Consider the following 13,689-nt stretch of genomic DNA (forward strand, 5'->3'; position numbering starts at 1 on the left):
AGATTGGTCCACAAACCTGTCCTGGATTTTTGCTCTAGCTGAAAAATCTGCAAAATGAAAGCCATTGTTTTTTTTTTTTCCTCCAATCTTCATTCAACACCAGTCTGAACCAAATATATATAATTAGAAATGGGTTTGAGTCATCCTAAGGTTGAGAGGACGATACTCAAAGGAAGTATAATTCTTTTTACATCTCTAGAGGGCCAGGCTTGGCATCTTCCATCGTCTTCAAATTCTGAAGCTATAATGTAGTCACCAAGCAGACTGATGTCAGGAGTTAAAGAGAAAAGCTCACCGGAAAAAACAAACAAACAAAAAACAAAACAAAAAAACCCAGCTTACACAACAGAGGAAAAGGAACACCGCATCTTGTTTAGAAGAGAGTCATTAGCAATACAGGCGTCTGGAGAACATCTGGATAGCGTGCACGGACTGCCAGTGAGCACTTGTGTCCTGCTGCTGAGGAACGGTGTGCAAGGAGAGTCCTGGGGATAGTAAATGCCTAGAGTGTTCACAGACATGCTTTCATCCAACGGATCGTACCTAAAGGGACAAACATCACTCATAATTAGGGTGCCATTAAATAAGAATTTTTATTTTTATACTTCTAGTTTTTCCGTTAGGTTTTTCTAAGTATAATTAACAGTGTTATATTAGTTTCAGGTGCACAATATAATGATTCAACAGTATACATGTTACTCCAGTACATTACAACAAAACATATGTTACTCCAGGCTCATCGTGGTAAGTGTGGTTAGCATCTGTCACCACACACCGTGTTTACAGCCTTATTGACCATATTCCCTATGTTGTACTTTTCATCTCTGTTAACTTATGTTGTAAATGGAAGTCTGTACATCTTACTCTCCTTTCTCTGTTTCACCCATCCCCCTAACCACCTTCCCTCTGACCACCGCCAGTTTGTTCTCTGTATTTAAGTGTCTGGGTTTTTGTCTCTCTTTTTTATCTTTGTTCGTTTGTTTTGTTTCTTAAGTTTCACAAATGAATTCAATCACATGGTATTTGTCTTTCGCTATCTGACTTAGTTCACTTGGCATTAAACCCTCTAGGCCCATCCATGTTGTTGCAGATGGTCAGATCTCATTCTTTTTTATGGCTGAGTAATAATCCATTTGATACACACACACACACACCCCACATCTTTTTTTAATTTCTTTTCAGCGTAACAGTATTCATTGTTTTTGCACCACACCCAGTGCTCCATGCAATACGTGCCCTCCCTAATATCTACCACCTGGTTCCCCCAACCTCCCGCCCCCCCCGCCCCTTCAAAACCCTCAGGTTGTTTTTCAGAGTCCATAGTCTCTCATGGTTCACCTCCCCTTCCAGTTTCCCTCAACTCCCTCTCCTCTCCATCTCCCCATGTCCTCCATGTTCTTTGTTATGCTCCACAAATAAGTGAAACCATATGATATTTCACTCAGCATAATCTCTTCCAGTCCCGTCCATGTTGATACAAAGGTTGGGTATTCATCCTTTCTGATGGAGGCATAATACTCCATAGTGTATATGGACCACATCTTCCTTATCCATTCATCCGTTGAAGGGCATCTTGGTTCTTTCCACAGTTTGGCGACTGTGGCCATTGCTGCTATGAACATTGGGGTACAGATGGCCCTTCTTTTTACTACATCTGTATCTTTGGGGAAAATACCCAGTAGTGCAATTGCAGGGTCATAGGGAAGCTCTATTTTTAATTTCTTGAGGAATCTTCATACTGTTTTCCAAAGTGGCTGCACCAACTTGCATTCCCACCAATAGTGTAAGAGGGTTACCCTTTCTCCACATCCTCTCCAACACACGTTGTTTCCTGTCTTGCTAATTTTGGCCATTCTAACTGGTGTAAGGTGGTATCTCAATCACACACCACATCTTTATCTAGTCATCTGTCAGTGGTCACTTGGGTTGTTCCCATATCTTGGTATTGTAGTTAATGCTGCAGTAAACATAGGGTTGCACATTTCTTTTTGAATTCGTGTTTTCATTTTATTTATGCTCAGTAATGGAGTTAGTGGATCGTATGGGATTTCTATTTTTAACTTTTGGAGGAACCTCCATACTGTTTTCCACAGTAGGTACACCAATTTACATGTCCACCAACAATGCACAAGTGTTCCTTTTCTTCCACATCTTCGCCAACTTACTAACTTACTAACTTACTATTACTTACTTAACCAACTTACTATTTCTTGTGGTTTTGATTTTAGCAATTCTGACAGATGTAAGGTGATATCTTATGCTTTTGATTTGTGGTTCCCTAATGATTGTTGATGCTAAGCATCATTTCATGTATCTGTTTCCCATGTGTATGTCTTCCTTGGAAAAACGTCTGTTCAGGTCCTTTGCCCACTTTTAATTGGATCATTTATTTCTTTGGGGTTGAGTTTAATAAGTTCATTAGATCTTGGGTATTGAGTCCCAATGATTTGGATAAATCATTTGCAGATATCTTCTCTTGCTCAGTAGATAATCTTTTTGTGGATTTTTTTTTATAGTTTCCTTTATTGTGCAAAAGCTTCTTTTGAAGAAGTCCCAGTAGTATATTTTTGCTTTTGTTTTCCTTGCCTTTAGGACACATATCTAGAAAAATGTTTCTATGGCTGAGGTCAAAGAGATTATGGCCTGTGTTTTCTTCTAAGAGTTTTATGGTTCCAGGTCTCACATTTAGGTCATGAAAGAAATTGAAGAGGATACCAAAAAATGGAAAAATATTTCATGATCATGGATTGGACGAGCAAATATTATTAAAATGTTCATACTATCCAGAGCACTCTTCATATTTAATGCAATCCCTATCAAAGTGCAAACAGCATTTTTCACAGAACAAGAACAAATAATAATAAAATTTGTTTGGAACCCCAAGGCCCTGAGTAGAAAAGCCAGTCTTGAAAAGAACAGAGCTGGACGTATCACAACACTGGACTTCAAGAGGTACTACAAAGCTGTTGTAATCAGAACAGTATGGTATGGGCATAAAAACAGACACGTGACATAGAGTGCCCAGGAAGAAACCCATGATTATATGGCCATTTAATATATAACAAAGGAAGCAAGAATATACAGTGGAGAAAAGACTGTCTCTTCAATAAATGGTGTGGGGAAAACTGGACATGCTAAAGAATGAAACTGGACCACTTTCTTACCAGTACACACACAAAAAAGTAAAAGTGGATTAAAGACTTAAATGTGAAACCAGTTTTACCAATTAGGTTTTAAAGAATTAGTTCACTAGGTTTCCGAATTAAAATGTTAAACAATAGGCATTCCAAAACATGGTACAGAATACATGCAGAGACGAGAAGACAGAGCAACACTGAAAATGTCTTGGGAACTTTAGTTGGCCTTGGGTTCTAATGGGCGTAGCTCCTTCCCAAAGTTCAGCCCTTCTTTATGCCTTCCCTTAAGAGCCATCAGTGTTTCATTCACTCCTTGCCTCTAAATACCTCTTGCTTTGCTGCCTGGGCAGGTTGCTGTTTAAACTGGAACTATATTAAATACCTAACAGTTACCTCAGTAGTATGACTCAGAATAGAAAAACAACAGTGAACACATACTGAGTACTGGTCCCTGTTCTCTGCTACACCGAACTGTCTGTCCTTAAAAATCCTATGAGGTAGTTGTCACGGGAATAAGGTGGTGGCATTGCCCTCCAGCCAAAGACCAGCCAAGTGAAGCTGAAGAAGTTGCCTTGTTACAAGGGAGAGCACACACTGTGCCAAGACCGGGGCTGTCCCAATAAGCAGGGCCTAGGACTTATGGGATTAGGGCTTATGTGATTTGTGGGAGAATTTAGGAAGCAGGGCTTGGCTCAGGACTGAATGGTCAGGAAGTAGGGGGAGTCTTATGATTGGCTATCTTCATAAGACTCATTTATTTGAGTGAGGGAATCCAGTGAGGCTAAAACTGTAGTTAATAAAGAAGCAGCAGTCACTGCTATCGGGGGATCGTTGGTCATTTTTGTGATTTGGAGAGTGCTCATGGTTTTGTCTGTGTCTAGACATGATCACAGAGTGGTCTTGTTTTTGTTTTGATGTTAGTGCACTAGAAATGACTTATGTTTAACAAGAGAACACCAAGACACAGCTGTGAGTGCCAGGCCACTCCTGGAAATATTGAGGCCAAGTTGGCAGTCATGTGCCAGCTTCCAGATATCAAGAACTGCTTGTCTGTCTCGGGGGCGTAAAGAAGTTGATGAGCTAGTCCAAAGCCATACAGCTCGAGAGTTAGAGAACCACAATGTTAATGCTATATCTGGTCCCTAAGCCCAAACGTTTGACAAAGATTTGCTCTCATTTGGCTTTCATGAAACACCTGTTTTCATCCTCCTGGATTTCCCAGAGGAATCCTGCCCAAGTTTCCTGTCATATTCTGTGGGAAATTGGACTGAATCTTGAAAACAACATTGTCCGTTGACTTCAGCAAGAATCCAAGCCTGGTGTGACACTGTTTCAAGTACAGCCTCTTTCCCTCCACCTTCCGTGCCTTGGTCAAGCATCAGATCGTGTTTAGGTACTCAGGTTTACATTCAGAGACTCCTCTAGTGGGTGATCTCCAGCCTCTAGCTCCAGGTACTGTTTGATAGAAGTGTCCCGAGGTTAACAGAGCAAGCAAACCCCTCTTTAGAGAAAAGTATTCTTTTTAAGTGGAAGAAAGTGCTAGGGATATTTCCCCCCAGGGATATAGTGGTGCAGACAGCCTACGGCAGGAGATGCAGTGGAAAGAAACAGATTAAGGACGCCAAACATACTGGGTCCCATGTGAGCTCTGCTATATATCAGAAAAGTGTTTTACTTATTTCATTTAGCATAATACTCTCTAGGTCTCATATGACTCCGTCTCTTCCCTTTTTATGGCTGTGTACTATTCCATAATACATACATACATACGTGTGTGTGTTTGTGTGTGTCTATTCACATCTTCCTTATTCATTCATCTGTCAGTGGACACAGATTGCTTGCATATCGGAGCTGTTGTACATAATGCTGCAATAAGCAGGCATGCATATACCTTTTCAAATTAATGTTTTAATTTTCTTTGGGTAAGTAGCAAACACTGAAATTACTGTGTCATAAGGTAGTTCTTTTCTTAAGTTTTGGAAGAATCCCTATACTGTTCTCCATAGTAGCTGCCCCGATTTACATTCCTGCCAGTGTGTGAATGTTCCTTTTCCCCCTCATCTTCTCCAACATTTATCATTTCTTATCTTTTTTTTTTTTTTATTTTAGCCTTTCTGACAGATGTAAGGTGATACCGTCTTGTGCTTTTGGTTTACATTTCCCTGATGAATAGTGGTGTGGAGCCTCTCTTTATGTGTCCGTAGGCCATCTGTATATCTTCCTTGGAAAAATGTCTATTCAGGTCCTCTGTCCCTTTTTTAATTGGATTGTTTGGGGTTTTGGGTGTTGAGTTGTGTAAGTTCTTTATGTATTTTGGGTACCAAACCCTTAGAGGATATATCATTTGCAAATGTCTTCTCCCATTCAGTAGGTTGTCTTTTTGTTTTGTAGATGGTTTCTTTCACTGTGCCAAAGGTTTTTATCTTGAGGTCCCACTAGTTTTTTTGCATTTGTTTGTCTTGCCTTAAGAAACAGAAACATGTTGCAATAATCAGTGTCAGAGAGATTGCTGCCTGGGGTTTCTTCTAGGAGTCATATGGTTTCAGGTCTCATATTTAGGTTTTTCATGCATTTTGAGTTTATCTTTGTGTATGATGAAAGAAAATGGTCTGGTTTCATTCTTCTGCATGTAGCTGCCCGGCTTCCCCAGCACCATTTAATGTAGACACTGTCTTTCCCTATTATGTATTCTTGCTTCCACTGTCATGAGTTAATTGACCACAGAAGTGTGGGTTTATTTCTGGATCCTCTATTCTGTTCCCTTGATCTTTGTGTCTATTTTTGTGTCCATACCGTACTGTTATGATTACCACAGCTTTGTAGTATATCTTGAAGTCTGGGCTTGTGATGCTTCCAGCTCTGTTCTTCTAATTCAAGACTGCTTTGGTAATTCAGGGTCTTTTGTGTTCCATGCAAATTTTAGTATTATTTATTCTTGTTCTGTGAAAAATGCTGTTTGCACTTTGATAGGGATTGTATTGAATCTGTAGATTGCTTTGGGTAGTATGAACATTTTAACAATATTAATTCTTCCAGTCTATGAGCATGAGTGTCTTTCCATTTATTTGTGTGATCTTTCTTTCATCAGTGTTTTATAGCTTTTCAGAGTACAGGCCTTTCACCTCCTTGGTTAAGTTTATCCCTAGTTATTTTATTCTTTTTGGTGCGCAAATGGAGTTGTTTTCTTAATTTCTTTTTCTGCTACTTTCTTACTAGTCTTACTAGTGTACAGAAATGCTGGTTATTAATTTTGCATTCTGCAACTTTACTGAACTCATCTATTCTATTAGTTTTTGGTGGAGTCTACGGTTTTCTATGTTATAGTATCATGTCATCTGCAAATAATGAAGTTTAAGTCTTTTTTACCAATATGGACGCCTTTTTTTCTTTTTCTTATCCAAGTGCTGTGGCTAAGGCTTCTAGTCCTATGTTGAATAAAAGTGGCAAGAGTGGTTGTCCTTGTCTTGTTCCTGACCTTAGAGAAAAAGCTCTCAGTTTTTCACCATTGAGTGTGATGTTACCTATGGGTTTTTCATAGATGGCCTTTATATGTGGAGGTATGTTTCCTATATATCCACATTATTGAGACCTAGTTGGTAATTTAAACATTAGATAAAATTTTTTTTAAAAATTTATTAAAAATGATAAAATTCCCTGGAAACCCAATGACCAGAGCCTTTCATTATTACTCTACAGCTGGCTCCTCAGTAGGGTGACTTCTAGGGGCAGTCAGCTTCAGAGGTGTGAGCACTGAGTTCCACAGACTCAGGTAATGCAGGGAAGGCCCAAGGAAGGTCACTGTCCCTCCACTTGGTCTTCCTTCATGAACAGGCTAAACACTTTCACAAACACCCTGCATGTCCAGATTTGAGACTTCAGTGGAGAAGTCCACATAAAGCTCATACGACGACCACTCTACTTCATCCCTGCCTTGCCCCAATCCTTTAGTGATTCTCCTGCCCCCATGGAGACAGTTCCCCAGCCATTGATGTTATCCCATGGTGGCCTCATCTCAGGGCACTCCTTTTCCCTGTGGGATCCTGCTTCAGCTCTATCCAGGGGCACCTCCTTGTTTCACTATCGCCCGTTCTTTCCAGCTACTAGGCTCTGCTTCTGCCACCCCCAACACCGTCTGAGGAAGGCTTAAGTTTAAGACCAGCAAGGGCTGACCTCGAGAAGCAAGTGAAAATGTTGTATTTCATACATTTGAAATAGCCATTCTGTTGTGACCTTTCTGACCCTGAGTGCCCGCCACCAGTGGTCTCTGAGGAATGACTTCATGCCCTTACAGTTGTGACTAAAGTGTCTGGAATCTTGATGGTTAAAGCACAGTTGTTCACATATAAAGAATTCTGCCACCTCTCTTCTTTGATTCAAACAAATCGGTGACCCTTTCAAGCAAGAGGATAGCACATCCTTCTCATCTCTTCTCAACAGAAGAGGGGTTTCTCGGTACAGCTGAAGCTAACACTGTTTGAGCCAGGCACTGAGATGAACGTTGTACATGCATTTTGTTCCATTTGTTTTTCATTGCGATCCTTTGTTACCCGTTTACAGATGAGGTTCAGTGCAAAGCTCCAGGTGGAGCTAGTCTATCTTCTGAGCTTGTTCTAGAAGATGATCTGCTGTGTCCTGATTAGGTCATATTGAAAGGCCTCTCATTTGCAGGAAAAGGCTATCAGAATTACCATCCTGGCATCCTTCTAGATGTCAAATTTCACATTAATGCTTACCCATATTAGTTATGTTGTATCATACTAAAGAGTGGTTGTCTTCCTTCACAGTTATGAGGAGCTTGAAGCAGTGTTTGGGACTGCATTTAATATCATTCTATGTATGAGAAAAGAGTCAGTGGAGAATGACAGGGAGTGGGAGGGAAGTGGCTTTGTTCCCCAACTACTGATAGCTTTGCTCTACCCCCAACCACAGCAGAGAGGACATAACCTCCACCTGAAAACTAGGGGACATCTGTTCCTGAGAAAAATGTGGACAGGGAAGCAATGACATTCTTATTCAGCCTTTGATCAGAGATCTCCAAACATATGTGTTTGCTGTATGTGAGCAATTAACCGAAAAACACTACAGGTCTGATGTGGAAGAAAAACAACAACAAAGGACACCAACAAGATTCGAGCATACCAGAAGTGAATAATGGTTGACAAGTTCGATTTTCGGTGACAAAAATCAAATGATTCTCTGGATTTCTACTTTTTTTTTTTAAGGATTTTATTTATTTGACAGAGAGAGAAATTACAAGTAGGCGGAGAGGCAGACAGAGAGAGGAGGAAGCAGGCTCTCTGCCGAGCAGAGAGCCCGATGCGGGGACTCGATCCCAGGACCCTGAGATCATGACCTGAGCCGAAGGCAGAGGCTTAACCCACTGAGCCACCCAGGCGCCCCTGGATTTCTACTTTCAGTGGTATTCTATCTCTGACTCCATCGTGTGTTGGATAGTGTGGACCCTTTTAAGGCAGTCTGCATTCAAAAGATGAGCTCATCTTGGTCTCTGTGCCCTGGTGCTGGCAGATGCAGGAGGCAAGTATAGAGGACAGTTAGCCCACTGACCAGTCTGAGCACTGCCACTGATAGTGATCACGGAGAACCATGCTTGTGAAATCTTTCAGGTGGGTCTCTGGGCGTGGCCATCTCCAGGTTTTCTGCTCCCTTAGCACCAGAAAAGAGATCTGTGTTAAATTCATGTGCTCAAGATCAGAGGGCATGAGGCTGACCTACAGCTAGGCTCCTGAATTCAGAAGGGAACTTGTTTTCATCTTTCTCCACCATTTACTCATTTCAAAGACCAGGCATTCATTCAATAAACATTTTCCAGGCAAGTACCATAATCCAGCCCTGGAAAAAAAAATAGGAAGCTGATATAGTGTCTTCAGAGACTACAGAGTCACTTAGGGGAAACAGACAGACATATACAATTTTTTTAAACTATGATACAGTATGAAACACGCCCCATTAGAAATAGGGACCAGGTTTAGTACTAGACAAAGCGGGAAACAGGTTGACCAGAAAAGGCGTCACAGAATTAATAGTAATAGGTACCATGGATTGAATTCTAACCATGTGCTAAGTGGGGTTATTAGCATAATGGTTAGGTATGCAGGCTTCTGAGTTAGACCCAAGTTCAAATCTTAGCTGTGTCATTTACCAGTGAGCAAATAACTATCCCAGCGTCCATTTCCCCTGTGTAGAATGAGGATGAACACTGTCTACCAGACCCACTATCAAGGTGAAAGTTGGTGAGGCACCCTGTATGTTTAACACATAGGGCTGCCAGAATGAATTACGTACTTGGTGGTTTCAAAGAGCAGGAACGTACTTACCCAGTCACACTTCTGGAGGCTAGAAGTGTGAAGTCAAGGTGTCGGCAGAGCGATGCTCTCCCTGAAGGCTCTAGCGGGGGAATCTTTCCTCACCTCCTTCTAGCTTCCGGGTGTTGCCGGCAATCCGTAGCGTTCCTTGGCTTGTAGTATGTCGCTCCAATCTGTCTTCACATAGCCATCTCCCCTGTGTGTCTGTACAAATTTTCCTTTTCTTATAAGGACGCCAGTCATACTCGATTTAGGACCCACCATAATTCAGTATGACTTCATCAGGATTGCAGCAGCAAAGAACCGTATTTCTCAAGGTCATAGTCACGGACTCTGGGTGGAAATGCATTGGCGGCGAGGGGGCACTATTCAACACAGGACACACGTCAACTAAACACGCCATCAATACTGGCTGTCAAAATTATGATTATTATTAAATTCTGACAGCAAACCTTAGAGATCAGCATTGTCCTCCTCACACAATAAACTGAAATGTAAGAATTAGGTAATTTACTGATGCAAATTGCAGGATTAAGATTCAGATGTGCCTTGTCTGAATTTAAAATCCAGGAGGGATGGGGTGCCTGGGTGGCTCAGTCAGTGAAGGGTCCCACCCTTGCTTTCAGCTCAGGTCGTGATCTCGGGGTTGTGAGATCCAGCCCCTCATTTTGCTCTGCGCTCACTGGGGAGTCTGCTTGAGATTCTCTTTGTCCCTCTCCCCTGCCCCCCCACTCACACTCCTTCTCTCTCTCAAGTAAATAAATTAATCTTAAAAAAAAAAAAAAAAGATAAAACCAGGGAGGGTCACCAGCCACCGTCATGCAGGAGCCGAGAGGAAGTCATCCTGTCACACAAGCAAGTTCTCCAAGCAGCACTAACTGGGTTGATAGGGCATGGAAAGGGGGATGAAGGTGGGCAAAACTTCAATGTCCTGAATCCCTACAGGGCAAGGCCAAAAGACCCTTGTGAACTTGATGAACCCAACCTTCTCATTGCTCAGGGGAGTAGACAAAGGATGATTTCCCTAAGGCCCTGTGTCTGGTTGGTGTAAGATTTAGACTTCTATCCACTGTCTCTGGCCTCAGGTCCAGCACTGCTGTTTTCTTCCAAACCCCCCCTTCCCTCCACCAGCTCCCTCCCTCTCTCCCACCTCCCCACTTTCCTCCCTCCCTTCCTTTCTTCCTCATTTCCTCCCTTCCTTCCCTCCTTCTGGATCAGCTACTTACCCACATGGGAGCCAGAGCTCAGCTTCTCCACCCCCCACCCCGACCCCAAACAAAAAGCCTGGTTTCATACCTCCTAAACCAGTATAAAAGTTGAGATGCTCAAGCAAAATGCTCAAGGCTCCCCTGGAGAAGATAATGTGGCAGTGTTGATTATTCAACCTGCAAAAAGATACAAAAGCATGAAGGTCAGATGCAGAGCTGAATGTTCTTGACACCCTGTCCGCAAACAGTAGGGTGGGCTCTGTCTTCAATGTTAAATAAGATTAGCAATCACTGGCAATTACCCTAGACAATTTTTTGAAATCTCCGAGATTGGTAACCATAGAGGAACGTGTAAGTCTTGTACCTGGCTCCTGCCAAGGCCCGGGGACTGAAGGCCCCAGGTCCCTCCCCCTGTCTTCTGTCTCCACACCACAGCCCAGGAGACCTTTCCAATTCACAGCCTGGTCATGCCCCTACCCTCATTGCCTGCTTCCCCCTAACCTTCAGCATAAATGTTAAGCTGTTTATCCCAGCTCGAAGCCCCTGAGGATCTGCTATCCGTGTCCCTACAGTTTTACCCAGAAAAACATTTACACACTCACACATGTTCTCCCTGGCTCACTCTGCTTTAGCCTCCCAGCTCGATCATATCCCACCCCCCACCAGCCACAGTGCCTTTGTACATGCCTGACACGCCCCTTCTGCTCTGCCTCTGCCCACTTTATCCTCTAATTACCCTGAATGTGTGTGTACATCCGGTGCTAGGAAGCTGTACCAACGGAGCACTTGCACAGATGCACAAAGGAAGAAGCTCACGGATGCTCACTGCTTCATGTCTCGCGTTCGAGAAACATGGCAAGTCTGTCTGCAGGTGAAGTAGCACGTGCACCTCATTCCGTAGCCACGTGGCCTGGTGGCGTGAAGCCAGCACGTGTGGATGCGTGGGGAAGGACCTCCAGGACACACTGGAGGAGTCCTAGCGGGTCCTCTACAGCAGGTGACGTCTTCTATATTCTTGAGTAGTGTCTTCAGTGGCGAGCTGGAGGAAGGGGTAGGAGGGAGTTTAACATCAGGGGACTCTGGCGTCCCTAGTACACCCATCTCTGGGTATTCAGATCGCAGAACACGCATCCTCGTGCTGTTCGTGTATGAGCCGTGTGTTACTGTGTCGCCGTCATCGACTGAATGAGAAAGCGTCTGTAACGTTCACAAAGCGAGCCTGGACGCAGATGAAGACGGCGCTGCTATGTTCCTGGGTGTACGCCATCGCAGGTCAGAAACCTGCATTCAGATTCTCAACCTGTTGTTGGCTAGGTCTCCCCCTTGGGCAGGTGTCTTTGCCGGTGTGCCTGAGCTTTCCCTCCTTCATCTGTGCGTGGCGGGAAGTGGAAGAAATCCTCTCTGTGGTCTCTCCGTCGCAGGAGTGCATTGGTGTATTCTTCTTGAGGCTTGTGCCGTGTTCATAGGAGTCACTTCTTGTGTATTGTTAACAAATTATTTGTGTTTGCCAAGTCATAGGCGCCGTTCTGAGCCTTTTAAATGTCCTGACCATTTTAAAAGCATCTAGCAGGTGTATGAATAAGTACTCAACTCCGTTTTGTAGAAGGAGAATGAGACCCAGAGATTATGTGTCTTGTCCAACAAAGTCATGCAGATGGAAAGCCACAGAACTGAGCATAATTCCAGGCAGTCTGACTGTTAAGGAACCTGAACTGCATCCTGGCCAAAAAACCAAGCAGCCCTGGGAGACCTTAGGTAGTCGGATGTTTATTTCATGCCAGCAGTCCCAGAGGAGAGTAATATTTCAAGGTCTGAGCCCTGAGCACAAACAAAAGGGGCAGTTTATACACTTTTACTTCCGTATCTGTGCCACTCTTGTGGCCGTGGTCAGTGGGGCAGGGGAAAACCTGGAATGGCCCTGGGGCCGGGAGTGGGATTCCCTTGCTGGATTGGTCGGCCACCTCAGAACCCAGATTTTCCTTATCACTCCCCCCGTGATGCCCCTTTAAATACCTGGTTTAGAGGACGTCATCTTTATTATCTACCGGACAACAGTGAGTAAGGCGCAGCTGGAGTCCCATCTTGGCCATCTGAGCAGTGTGGACCTGGTAAAGGCATTAAAAATACGAGGACCAAATGCTACTATGAGGAGGGGGCCGATGAGGAGGAGGAGCCAAGGGAACCATTTGCCAGTAATGGTGATGCGAGAGTTTGCCCCCCTGCCAGGTCGGGCAAGCTACAGGCAGTGAGGAGAAACAACACCCCAGGCAGCAGAAGACCAGGACTGACTGGGCTCAGAAAGACCACAGTGAAATACACTTAGGAGTAGACAGCAGACGGCCAGCAAAAGTGGAGGGGCCCGGCTTTAGTTAGAGGGCGCCATCGTGGCTAGCCAGACAGCAGATCCAACCTAGTGGACAAGGAAGTATAGTACAACACCCTACGGTCACCCAAGAAACAACAGTCATGGCAAGTCTCTGGGGGAAAGTCCAGCCAGCAGGGGCAATAGAGTCGAGTCTGACCCCTAGGATGATGGATATCGTGTGGGTGAGAACTAGGGAGCGCAGCGAGCAGGTGTCCCTAAGTCGGAGGGATCTCGTTGGAGGCGAAGCTGGAGTGGGTGTGCAGGGTTTGACTGGTCATTGCTCTGGCTCTTTGTCCGAGTGATGGGCTTTTTTTCACTCTGGAGTGGTGGACCCACAGGTGACACAGGAGACATTAAAGGCAGTAGGGTGGTTAGAACAAAGAGTGAGGCCCTGTCCACTGTGGTTTTAGGGGGTCTCTTTTCCAATCTTTGATCCACATTGCATCTCCTTCCTGGAAGGCGTGCACCTGGGACCCTGCGGAGACCAGGGCCTCTCAGTGGTGCAACTTTGTCATTTATTTAGGGTGGCCCCCACCCTAAATAAATGTTTATTTATTTTTCTCCAATCTAATGTAAGTTTCCTGGAAGACTCCCCAGGCACAGGGGAGCTGGTCCATACACTAATTCGAAAGGGGAGTAACTTAGCATCCCGGGTT

The 13,689-nt window shown here is 44.0% G+C and overlaps 1 protein-coding gene across 3 annotated transcripts in view; it reads left to right on the forward strand.

The window, feature by feature from the left end:
• PLD5 (phospholipase D family member 5) overlaps positions 1-13,689 on the forward strand; it is a 400,444-nt gene that overhangs the window by 341,845 nt on the left and 44,910 nt on the right. The window lies entirely within an intron of this gene.

Source organism: Meles meles, chromosome 17, assembly GCF_922984935.1.
Source record: "Meles meles chromosome 17, mMelMel3.1 paternal haplotype, whole genome shotgun sequence".
Classification (NCBI taxonomy): domain Eukaryota; kingdom Metazoa; phylum Chordata; class Mammalia; order Carnivora; family Mustelidae; genus Meles; species Meles meles.